Below are 13262 nucleotides of genomic sequence, written 5' to 3'. Positions count from 1 at the left end.
TTCCCCTGCAGTATTTTTTCTGCCACTAGGTGTCAGAATGAGGCTGTCCTGGACCCACCCCCAGCCTGTGACTGGATAGTAAAAAGAGAAGCAGCACAGTGAAAAGCTCAGTTCTCAGTCACTCTGCTCTCTCCCTTTATCAATATGTGTCTTATCAGCACATGAACTTATTGGCTACTTGTGTTGCCTCTTACTTTTACATTTCAGCCCTGTTGTATACAGTACCACAAAGACTTATACCAGGTCAAAATCAAGTACTTACATTGCCTGCATTTAAAAAATACATTTAGTGATGCAGTAACAATTACTGTTCTGCAATAATCTGTGTTTTTTTATCTGCCTGCAGTTAGCTTTAAAGTAAACTGTATCTGAGCATCAAAAACTACAATTTAATTAATTTTAAATATTCATTGCAAACTCACCCATCCATCCATGTCTATGTGTTTGATTTTGTTGAGAAATCACCTTGAAGAACACCTGACTTGCTCAGTTGAGGGTCTGTGAGTGAGTGGTGGTGGGGGCGTGTTGGGGAAGTTCGCTCCCGGTGAATCCGGCCCAACTTGGTAGAAAGGTGGCAGTGGGCCCCTTTTAGAGGCTTGGGTTGCTACCTCATAGACTTGTGAGGGTAGGTAAAAGGAGCGCCCAGTATCCAATCAGAATTAAAATAAAGGTGAATAGTCGTTTTTATTGAAAATGGTAAAGCATGACAAAACCACCGCGTTTCTGGGGAACACAGACTCCCCAGGTTTTATCATGCTCTAATATTTCCAATAAAAATGACTATTCACCTTCATTTTACTTTTGATTGGATACTGGGCGCTCCTTTTTACCTACCTTCACTTTAAAAACATGTCTCTGTTAAGTGATACTGTTGTGCACAATCAAGAGCTGTGTGACAGCTTGTTAGGTCAGGCTGCTATCAAGGGTCACAATTGTCAGACCTTGGGTGGTCTGTCAGCTCTGATTCTAATGCCCCTTGCACACAGTCGGAATTTCGAACAGAAAAAGTCAGATGGGAGCTTTTCATCATATATTCCGACTGTGTGTATGCCCCATCAGACTTTTTACGTTGAAAATTCAGACGGACTTAGATAGAGAACATGTTCTATATTTTTCCGACGGAACAAATTCCTATCGGGAAAACCGCTCGTCTGTATGCTGTTCCGACGTACAAAAAATGACTCATGCTCTGAAGCAAGTACGAGACGTCGTATGTGTTGTCCCGTCGTACGTATTGTACGTCACGGTCAGAATTTGGTGTGACCGTATGTATGCAAGACAGCTTGAGCGGAATTCCGTCGGAAAAACCTTCAGTGTTTATTCTGACGGCAAAGCCGGTCGTGTGTACAGGGCATTAGCTGCAGTGTTACCCTCATTCATTTAAAAAAAAAGAAGATCCAATTTTACAATTTCCTATAAGCTTTACAGCCACTTCACACCACATACAGTACAGTGCGTTGTTTTCTGCATCAAAAACGTGTGGATGGTAGGTTATATGGTTTTCAATGGCATCGTTAACGCTAGTGTGGTCAGTTGCAGTGCTTTCCAGTTCCAGATAAAAAAGTAGAACATGCTGCATTTTTTCTGCACGCATAAAAAAGGCACTGGAATACACATGTCCTTAATTAAGGTGAAGAAAAAAGAGGGGGAAAATGCACAGGAACGCATCAAAAAATGCTTTAAAAACACTCATGCAGAAAAGCATCTGGACTGCATTTCAATGGTGTGAATTGGCCCTTGGTGTTCTAATGACATTTAAAATCTGTTTCAATTTGCGGCTTTCGTTAGCATAATATCTGGTGATCCTGTTATTATTATTATTTAAGGTACTTATATAGCGCCGTCAATTTACGCAGCGCTTTACAAATACATTGTACAGTCACATCAGTCCATACCCTCAAGGAGCTTACAATCTATGGTCCCTAACTCACATTCATATACAGGGGCCAATTTAGACAAAAGCCAATTAACCTACCAACATGTCTTTGGATATGGGGTGACAACACTCTGTTCCTGGTTCACAATTGCTCTACGGTGTTGTCTACCCTGGCACAAGGGCCATTTCAACACAGTGGCATGGTCCGTGCTTGTCACCATCAGGAAGCCCACCATGAGCGATGCCTTACAGTGGTCATTGGAGCGAGTGCATGTAGACAGGGGATGAAAACAAGAGGTGAAAACTTGCAAACAAAATATTATCCAGTTGGGCTTTACCTTTTCTTTAGCCTCCCTGACGGTATTCCCGAGTGTGGCTCGGGGTTAAATTTCAGCACCATTAGTGGCAACCCGGAGCCACACTCGGGATTACATCTCAGGATCCTGGTGCAGTGTTACTTACCTTGTCCCCAGGATCCTGCCATGTCCCTCTGTGCCAGGCTCCGTTCCCTGCGAGCGTCGCGACGCATGGGGGCGGAGCCTGGTGGCAAATTTAAAAAAATGTAAAAATCATAACACATACAGTACTGTAATCTTACAGATTACAGTACTGTATGAAATCATTTCACATCCCTTTTGTACCCAGTGCTTTGACCAATGCCCTGCATGCATTTTTATATTATATATACTGTTCTTTCTGCCTGGAAACTTGAGATTGTCCATAGCAACCAAAAAGTGTCCCTTTACGTCAAAAGTGGCTTTAGACCAGCTAGAAAACAGCGATAGTAAATTAGAACACTTGCAGAATTGAGCGATAGTGAATCGTGGGGAAATTTATTTTATTATTATTATATATTTTTTTTAATTATTTATATTTATTTATTATATTATAATTTATGATTTTGTGTTTCAAACTTCATCATACCCGGGATATCTACTAGGCTCTTGGTGGACAGATTTAAGAGTGTTATTGTTAAGAATTACAGGCCTACAATATAAAACGCCAAATTTCCATGCAAAATAATTGTACCGCTTTCAGCACCTAAAATCCAAAATAATCATACCGCCAGGGAGGTTAAGTAATGATAAATAAAGTATATGGGATATATTCATTGATGAACAATGTATATTTGCCCCTGCATCATATATAACTTTCATTAGTAAACCCCCACATTTATCAAATTGAATACTGACATTGTAGTTGCACTGCACCAGTGAAAGCCAAACTCGTGGCACAAAAACTTTCATTGCTATATTTTCTTCAATAGCTACAAAGGATATAAATCCACTTTGTGCGCACCAAATTAAATTGAAAACCTAGATATTATCATGTACGGTAAATGTTGCAGTGACAATTATCACTGTGCTGTTCTGAGAGCAGAGGATGGAGACAAGACCAGTCACCCAGCACTAAGAGAGAGAGCAGCAGTGACCATTCTTTATTACAGGAAGTTCCCGCACAGAGAAGAAGAAATACACAATGCACACCAACATTTCAGTAAGGATACACATGACTCTTGTATTTAGACAATATTTGCTTATTCCTGAGTTCAGCTTGTCATCGAAGTATTAGAAACCAGGATGTTAGTCACTTCTCACCATCACAGACTAAAGCTGAGATATATATACGACAGAATCCTGTATCTGTCGAACGGTCCTGCTGGAAAAACAGCATTCGATCAGTGCTTGCAGCCAATGACTGATCAGTGTATTCACAGATCCCTGTATCAACATAAGTGTTCTTGATGCAGGGAGCCCCCCCCCCCCGCTTTTCTATTGTATTCTGTTAGGGGGGGGGGTATCAAAATACAATAGAAAAGTGGGGGAGATCCCTGCATCAAGAACACTTACATGTGTGATCAGATAATGGGACACTAAATCTGGTTTAAAAAATCTATCCAAGTATGTATTCTTATTACAAATAAATTACATTCTATCGCTCTCAGCCTCCTCCAAATAATTTTTTTTTTTTTTTTTTTTAGCTGTTGTGATCTAAATACCTGTTAGAGGGTGGCTACATTTGTTCTCCAACTGTAGGTAGGAATGTAGCCACCTTCTCTTACTCCCTCCCAAGATGAACTAGGGACTATGGACTATGGCAGGTGTGCTCAACCCTTTGAAGGATGAAGGCCAATTAGGTGGTTTGGTAACCGGTCACAGGCCACAATGAATTATGTGGTTTTCCTTATACGTGTGCAATTCGTTTCGGTCTGAATCTAAATTTGGACAAATTTGTGGTTATTCAGAGATTTGGATGTATTCAAATTCATGAATAACAATAGTAGCGAATTTCATTAAAATTTGTTTTGTTTCATTTATTTGCTTTCTAATGAATTCCAAACTTTCAGAATGATTTGAATTAGAATCGGGCGAAAATGTATCAACCGACCTGAATTCTGCGTGAAGATTGAAGAATAGCTGGTTGTTAAGGAGCGGGCCGGGAGGCTGGCCACAGCGTCCTTAACCACTGATGACTTATCAGCTGTCAGCGGGTTTCCCCACTACTGATAGCTGAATGTAAACAACAGAATGTCGGCCATTGAAAAAAAAGCAAAAAAAAAAAAAGAGTGGGGCCCCCGCAAAATCCATACCAGACCCTTATCCGAGCATGCAGCCCGACAGGTCATGAAAGGGAGGGGGACGAGTGCTCACCCCCCCTCTTAAACCATACCAGGCCACATGCCCTTAACATGGGGGGTGCTTTGGGGTAGGGGAGCTCCCTTCAATGCACCTTGCCCATGTTGATGGGGACAAAGACCTCTTCCCCACAATTCTGGCCAGTGGTTAGGGGGGTCTGCAGACAGGGGGCTTATATAGTTCAGGAGGGGGGGTGCTCACTCATCCTTCCCTTTTCCTGAGCTGCTGGGCTGCATGCTCGGATAAGGGACCCCACGTCGTTTTTAAATTTTGCCGTGAGATTCCCCTTAAAATCCATACCAGTCCCCAAGGGCCTGGTATGGATTGGGGGGCCCACGCTAATTTTTTCCTTTAATTTTCATTGTCACCATTCCTATATTTTCATTTAGCTGTCAGTGGGTAAACCCACTGACAGCCGATGAGTCATCGGTTCTTGGGAACGCGGCGGCCCGCTCCTTTACAACAAGCTATTATTCACACAGAATTTGGATCGGTCGATATATTTTCAACAGATTAAAATTCGAAACGGTCTGAAAATTTTGAATTTGTTAGAAAATAAAGAAATGTAAACATAATGAAACCAAATGAATTCCGAAATGAATCCATGAAAAAAAAATAGTAACATAACGAATTTATCCGAAGCAAATCTTTCCATTGCACATGTCTAATCCCCCCCCCCCCCAAACGCAAATGTTACATAGTTACATAGTTACATAGTAGGTGAGGTTGAAAAAAGACACAAGTCCATCAAGTCCAACCTATGTGTGTGATTATGTGTCAGTATTACATTACATATCCCTGTATATTGCGGTCATTCAGGTGATTATCTAATAGTTTCTTGAAGCTATCAATGCTCCCCGCTGAGACCACCGCCTGTGGAAGGGAATTCCACATCCTTGCCGCTCTTACAGTAAAGAACCCTCTACGTAGTTTAAGGTTAAACCTCTTTTCTTCTAATTGTAATGAGTGGCCACGAGTCTTATTAAACTCTCTTCTGCGAAAAAGTTTTATCCCTATTGTGGGGTCACCAGTACAGTATTTGTAAATTGAAATCATATCCCCTCTCAAGCGTCTCTTCTCCAGAGAGAATAAGTTCAGTGCTCGCAACCTTTCCTCATAACTAAGATCCTCCAGACCCTTTATTAGCTTTGTTGCCCTTCTTTGTACTCGCTCCATTTCCAGTACGTCCCTCCTGAGGACTGGTGCCCAGAACTGGACAGCATACTCCAGGTGCGGCCGGACCAGAGTCTTGTAGAGCGGGAGAATTATCGTTTTATCTCTGCAGTTGATCCCCCTTTTAATGCATGCCAATATTCTGTTTGCTTTATTAGCAGCAGCTTGGCATTGCATGCCATTGCTGAGCCTATCATCCACTAGGACCCCCAAGTCATTTTCCATCCTAGATTCCCCCAGAGGTTCTCCCCCCAGTGTATAGATTACATTCATATTTTTGCCACCCAAATGCATTATTTTACATTTCTACATTGAACCTCATTTGCCATGTAGTCGCCCACCCCATTAATTTGTTCAGGTCTTTTTGCAAGATTTCCACATCCTGCGGAGAAGTTATTGCCCTGCTTAGCTTAGTATCGTCTGCAAATACAGAGATGGAACTGTTTATCCCATCCTCCAGGTCGTTTATGAACAAATTAAATAGGATTGGTCCCAGCACAGAACCCTGGGGGACCCCACTACCCACCCCTGACCATTCTGAGTACTCCCCATTTATCACCACCCTCTGAACACGCCCTTGTAGCCAGTTTTCAATCCATGTACTCACCCTATGGTCCATGCCAACGCACCTTATTTTGTACAGTAAACGTTTATGGGGAACTGTGTCAAATGCTTTTGCAAAATCCAGATACACCACGTCTACGGGCCTTCCTTTATCTAGATGGCAACTCACCTCCTCATAGAAGGTTAATAGATTGGTTTGGCAAGAACGATTCTTCATGAATCCATGCTGATTACTGCTAATGATATCATTCTTATTACTAAAATCTTGTATATAGTCCCTTATCATCCCCTCCAAGAGTTTACATACTATTGATGTTAGGCTAACTGGTCTGTAATTCCCAGGGATGTTTTTTGGGCCCTTTTTAAATATTGGTGCTACATTGGCTTTTCTCCAATCAGCTGGTACCATTCCAGTCAATAGACTGTCTGTAAAAATTAGGAACAACGGTCTGGCAATCACCTGACTGAGTTCCCTAAGTACCCTCGGATGCAAGCCATCTGGTCCCGGTGATTTATTAATGTTAAGTTTCTCAAGTCTAATTTTAATTCCGTCCTCTGTTAACCATGTAGGTGCTTCCTGTGTTGTGTCATGAGGATAAACACTGCAGTTTTGGTTACTGAAGCCCCCCGATTCACTCGTGAAGACTGAGGAGAAGAATAAATTCAATACCTCTGCCATCTCCCCATCCTTTGTAACCAGATGTCCTTCCTCATTCTTTATGGGGCCAATATGGTCTGTCCTCCCTTTTTTACTGTTTACATACTTAAAGAATTTCTTGGGATTTTTTTTGCTCTCCTCCGCTATGTGTCTTTCATGTTCTATCTTAGCCATCCTAATTGCACCCTTACATTTCTTATTGCATTCTTTATAAATTCTGAATGCTGTGGATGATCCCTCAACCTTGTATTTTTTGAAGGCCTTCTCCTTTGCTTTTATATGCATTTTTACATTGGAGTTAAGCCATCCAGGATGTTTGTTCGCTCTTTTAAATTTATTACCCAATGGGATACATTGGCTAATGCCCTTATTTAATATGCTCTTAAAGCAAACCCATCTCTCCTCCGTATTCTTTGTTCCTAATATTTTATCCCAATTTATGCCTTTTAGCAAGGTTTGTAGTTTAGGGAAGTTGGCACTTTTGAAATTCAGTGTCTTTGTGTTCCCTTCATGTCTCCTATTTGTGTGATTTATACTGAAACTAATTGACCTGTGATCGCTGTTACCTAAATTGCCCCGTATTTCCACATCTGTTATCAGGTCTGTATTGTTGGTAATCAGTAGATCTAGTAATGTTTTATTTCTAGTTGGTGCGTCTACCATCTGACCCATAAAATTGTCCTGCAAGACATTAAGGAACTGGCGAGCCTTAAATGAATGCGCGGTTCCCTCCGCCCAGTCTATGTCTGGATAATTAAAATCCCCCATTATGATAACACTTCCCATCCTTGCTGCTAATCCAATTTGTGATAGGAGATCCGTCTCCACTTCCTCCCTCAGGTTAGGGGGCCTATAGCATACTCCCAGTATTATTTTCCCCTTAGCTTCATCCCTTTGGAGCTCTACCCATAAAGATTCCACCTCCTCCCTAGCCCCCTCAGTGATGTCATCTCTCACATTCACTTGTACATTATTCTTGATATATAGGCATACCCCTCCCCCTTTTTTACCCTCTCTATCCTTGCGGTATAGGGTATACCCTTGAATGTTTGCCAGCCAATCATGAGAGCTGTTGAACCAGGTCTCTGAAATTCCCACAAAATCCAAATCCTCCTTGTACAACAGTATCTCTAGTTCACCCATCTTGTCCGCCAGGCTCCTGGCATTGGTGAACATGCCACATAGTTTAGACCGGTCGCATATTGTCCTCGTATTGGGTGTTTCAAGATTGCAACTTGGACTTGCTACTATACTCACCTTGTGTTTTTGTGCTTTGGTTAACCTACCACTAATGCCCCCAATACTACCCTCTGGAATATCTTCCGCGCTGGCTATCACTGTCTCTGGACCCTCCCCCCCATCGCCTAGTTTAAAAACCCCTCTAACTTTTTGGTCATCTTCATTCCCAGCAGATCTGCACCCTCCTCATTTAGGTGCAGTCCGTCCCTTCTATAGTACCGGTTACCGACTGAGAAGTCGGCCCAGTCCTCCAGGAACCCAAACCCCTCCTTACTACACCAGCTCTTCAGCCACTTGTTTACTTCCCTAATCTCCCTCTGCCTCTCTGGTGTGGCTCGATGTACCGGTAGTATTCCTGAGAACACTACCTTGGAGGTCCTTTTCCTCAATTTAGCTCCTAAGTCCCTAAAATCGTTCTTTAGGACACTCCATCTGCCTCTGACTTTGTCATTGGTGCCAACGTGCACCATGACAGCCGGGTCTTCCCCAGCCCCTCCCAGTAATCTGTCCACAAGATCCGTGATGTGCCGAACCCGAGCGCCCGGTAGACAACATACTGTTCGGCGCTTCAGGTCTTGGTTACAGATTGCCCTCTCTGTCCTTCTAAGAATTGAGTCCCCTACCACCAGAATCTGTCTTTCCTTTCCCTTTGCTGCCCCCCCACTCTCACTGGAGGAGTTCTTCCCCTGGCAGCTAGGAGAGTCCCTCATCTCCAGCAGTGCTGGTCCCTGACTGGTAACACCAATGTCACTCAATGGAGCGTACTTATTGGGATGCTCCAGTCCTGGATCGGCCTCCCTGGCACTTCCCCCTCTACCCCTCCTAACTGTCACCCATCTACTCTTTGCTAGTGCCTGCACCTCTTTGTCTCCACCCGCCTCTGTGCTGGCCCCTGCCGGCACCTGCCGTGTACATTCCTTGCTCACCTTTAGTATGGAGGGACTTCTCAGTGCTGACAGTTGCTTCCCCAGATTCAGAACCTGGGCTTCCAGGGAAACAATGTGCTTACATTTTGCACAGCAGTATTCGCCCTCGATCGGATGATCAAGGAACGGATACATGCGGCAAGATGTACAAAGAGTCGCCTCTCCACACCCGCCGGGCATCGTACCTATTAAATTTAGTGAGGATTTGGGGATTTTACCCTGTCCAAATTACCTAACAACTAGCTTCCTGGCACTAATACTGTAATAATGTAAATGAGCCCTTACTGTCCTGAGTCCCCTTTAAGGCTGCTTTCACACAAATGCTCGGTAGTTTACCCACTCTGCGGGTGCAGCGCATTCCCTTAGACTTCTATTATATCTTGTGGGCACTTTCTGAGCAGACCAAACTCAGAGGATATAAGAGAAGTCTATGGCTTAGTGAGGGTAACCTGCAGGAAAGCCACAGGTGCACTACATGCAGGGGGCTTAGTATGGATGGGTAGTAGGCATAGGTGGTATGGATGGGTGGGTGGGGGGGCTTCACTTCTTTTTTCCTTTATTTTTCATTGCCGTAATTCCTTTGTTTACATTTAGCTGTCATGGGTCGTCAAGGACGTGGGGGCCGGCTTCCCGGCCCGTTCCTTATAGCGTTTAACCTAAAAAAAAAAACATTGATCCTGTTCTTTTAATCTCCTCCCGCGCTATAGCTGAATGACAGCTACAGCGTGGGCCTCAATTGCCAGGAGGGCACGTGGCGCTCTCTGTGATTAGCGAGTCAATGAGACTCGGCTGATCACAGATTGGAGTAAGGGCTTTTTTTTTCCTCACGTTGACAGCATCAGAAGGACATCGGTCTCGATCACTGAGAGGCACTGCTGCTATGCAGTGCCCACCAGTGCCATCTGCCAGTGCCCACCAGTGCCACCTATCAGTGCCCACCAGTGCCACCTATCAGTGCCCACCAGTGCCGCCTACCAGTGCCACCTATCAGTGCCACCTATCAGTGCTGCCTTATCTCTGATGATGAGTTCACGAACACAGGTAAAGAAGGCATTTTTTTTTTAAATTACAGAGACAGGAGCATCTAGCATAAGGAGACAAAGAGGATTACAGAAAGTTAGCAGAGTGGGTTAACAACTATTTTTACAACAAGCTATTATTCACACAGAATTCGGATCGGTTGATACATTTTTGACAGATACGATTTCGAATCATTCTGAATATTTGGATTTCGTTAGAAAGTGAATAAACAAAATTAATACTAAACTAATTCCGAAACTAATCCATGGAAAAAAATGAGTAACATAGCAAATTTATCCAAAACTAAGCAAATTTTTCCATTCTGCACATGTCTAGTTTTCCTGCCCCCTCCCAACCACAAATGTACACGAGTCCTTACTGTTCTGAGCCCTCTCTAAGGCTGCTTTCACACTAATGCTCTGCGGTTTACCTGCTCTGTGGGTGAAACTCAGTGCTCCTGCGGGTTAGCTGCGCTTTGTCATAGACTTCTATTACATCTTTTGGGTGTGGGCCACTTTCTGAGCAGACCGAACTCGCAGGAGTTAAAAGAAGTCTATGGCTTAGTGCAGCTAACCTGCAGGAAAGCCACAGGTGCACTGCAGATCAGGGTGAAAGCAGCCTAATATGCGCATTGTAAAAGTGCAGTGTACGTGATGTTTAATACGCTGACCTATTCTTCCAGCGTCTACTGGCAACTCTCTCCAGACTGATAGAAAGGTCCCAGACAAAGTGCACTTGGTATCACTCCGTCTGGGCCAGGAGCCGGTGCTACAGAAGAAGCATCAGCTTATGCGGCTCCCTCTGCGGCCGTCTGCTTCCTTCGCTGCACTCTGATGCTCTGGGATGGCGGGTCGGCAACCTGTTAATTGCGATCTTGGCTTGCCTACTCGCCATCCCAGAACATGGGCATGCGCTACCTTGAGGGCTCCATGTGTCACAGATTGAGTACCCCTGGACTATGGGATGTGTAGTGTGCATAGAGCAGTGCTCACCAATGTAACTAATGTGCACTGCTCATTTCAAACAAACAGGAGTGAGGGGGAAAAGAAAGCAAGTAACATATTGCCTCCTACCAGTCCTTAGATGTGGTGGCTGCATTAGTTTAATTTTTTCTGGCTTTTTTCCCTTTATTTTCACCGGGAGATTCTGGCGTTAACACTTCCTGTTCCAGGATGACAATGCTCAATAGCTCTTCTAAATCAGAACAACAAGCTTAAGATGGGACAATGGAGCCCCTTCCATATCACCCATAACATGGATGGGAGGGGTTCTGTAGTCTTCCGAGAACAATGTAACCAATAAGCATGCAACACAAACTGAGTGCAAAGCAAGATATCACCTCACAAGATTTTCTGCAAAAATCAACAGGTATTTTTTGCTATTTACAAACAGGTAAAACCAGGGCTGGCGTTACCTATGGGCAGCACATCAGCCTAGGGTGCACATCAGTCGGGGGTGTCGCTGCCTTCTGTGCCCCGAAGCAGGCAAACTAAATTTTCCATGTTGCTCCCAGTAGCTGCTGGCAGAGCGAGAAGAGAGAAGTAGGCAGGCGAGCGGTCTTCAGGAGGGTGGAGCGGTGGGCGGACGCAGATGTGCTGAGAGCAGTTGGGGCTGTCATGCAGGCTCCAATGAGGAATGGCAGAGTGCACCTGGCGCTGTGCGGAGGGGTCAGGCGAAGGGGTGCTGCAGCTGCCGCCGGAGATCTTCTACATGCTTCACCTCCTGGCACCAGATACACACTGACAGACATTTCAAGTCTCCCGGAAGGTGCGGGAGACTACCACATTTCTCCCGCACACCCGCAAGTGCCTCCCGATCTCCCGGGAATGATCGGTGCGGCGGGTATCAGCTGTGATCACGATCTCCTTTGTTTAGATAGATTTTTAGCTGACAGCCGCTTCTCCTTCTCTCCCTCCTGCAGCTGACGGCTAAAAATCTATACAGGGAGATCGGTGATCACAGCTGTCCCTCCAGCCGCACAGATCATCCCCAGCTGCTCTGTGTACTCCTCCCCCATCCCCCTCTGTGTTCTTCTCCACTCCCCCCGTCCCCCCCCGTCCCCCACAGCCAGCTCCCCTTCTCTTCACTCCCACCAGCTGTGGGGGGAACTAGTAATTGGACACAGTAAGCGAGATCACTCCTGTGTCCTGTGATTACTGAGCAGAGTAACTGTTATGCCCTGTACACACGGTCGGATTTTCCGACGGAAAATGTGTGATAGGACCTTGTTGTCGGAAATTCCGACCGTGTGTAGGCTCCATCACACATTTTCCATCGGAATTTCCAACACACAAAGTTTGAGAGCTTGCTATAAAATTTTCCGACAACAAAATCAGTTGTCGGAAATTCCGATCGTGTGTACACAAATCCGACGCACAAAGAGCCACGCATGCTCAGAATAAATAAAGAGAGGAAAGCTATTGGCTACTGCCCAGTTTATAGTCCCGACGTACGTGTTTTAGGTCACCGCGTTCAGAACGATCGGATTTTCCGACAACTTTGTGTGACCGTGTGTATGCAAGACAAGTTTGAGCCAACATCCGTAGGAAAAAATCCATGGATTTTGTTGTCGGAATGTCCGAACAGAGTCTGACCGTGTGTACTCTGCCTCTGTCTCCTGTTCATTCATCTTTAGTGCTAAGGAAGGGACTGGGGGATGTGTCCTCAGTCCCTTTGTCTGTCTCAAAGGGGAGATGCCAGGGGTCTGTTTACACTCCTGACATCTCACCAAAGCCCCCCAAAAAAGATTTTTAAAAAATTGTAAAAAAAATGAAAAAGTGTAAAAAAAAATACGATAAACTACTGACACCACTCTCCCCTGCCCTACCAACACTGTCCACTGCCCCAACCCCCTCCCCCTAAAAAGCATTGTGAAAAAAAAATTAAAAACAAATTAAATTGTAAAAAAATCAATTATTAAAAATAAAAAAAACTACTGACACCGTCCACTGCGACCCATCCCCCACCCCCTTCCCCAGAAGCACTGCGAAAAAATATTGAGAAAGTGATTTTAAAAATATTTTGCCGTGGGGGGGATATGGTGGTTGGGGCGTTTGCAGGCGTGAAGCGCCACCTCCCTGAAATGAGTTTTTGCAGGTTGGGATGTCTGCACTGACAAAATCTCAATTCTGTCCCACAGACCCCCACCTGTCCCGCTGCCTCCCTTCTGT

The sequence above is a fragment of the Aquarana catesbeiana genome, linkage group LG03, assembly GCF_042186555.1.
Source record: "Aquarana catesbeiana isolate 2022-GZ linkage group LG03, ASM4218655v1, whole genome shotgun sequence".
In the NCBI taxonomy this organism is placed as follows: Eukaryota; Metazoa; Chordata; class Amphibia; order Anura; family Ranidae; genus Aquarana; species Aquarana catesbeiana.
The sequence above is the reverse complement of the archived record's forward strand: the minus strand, read 5'-3'. Positions refer to the sequence as shown.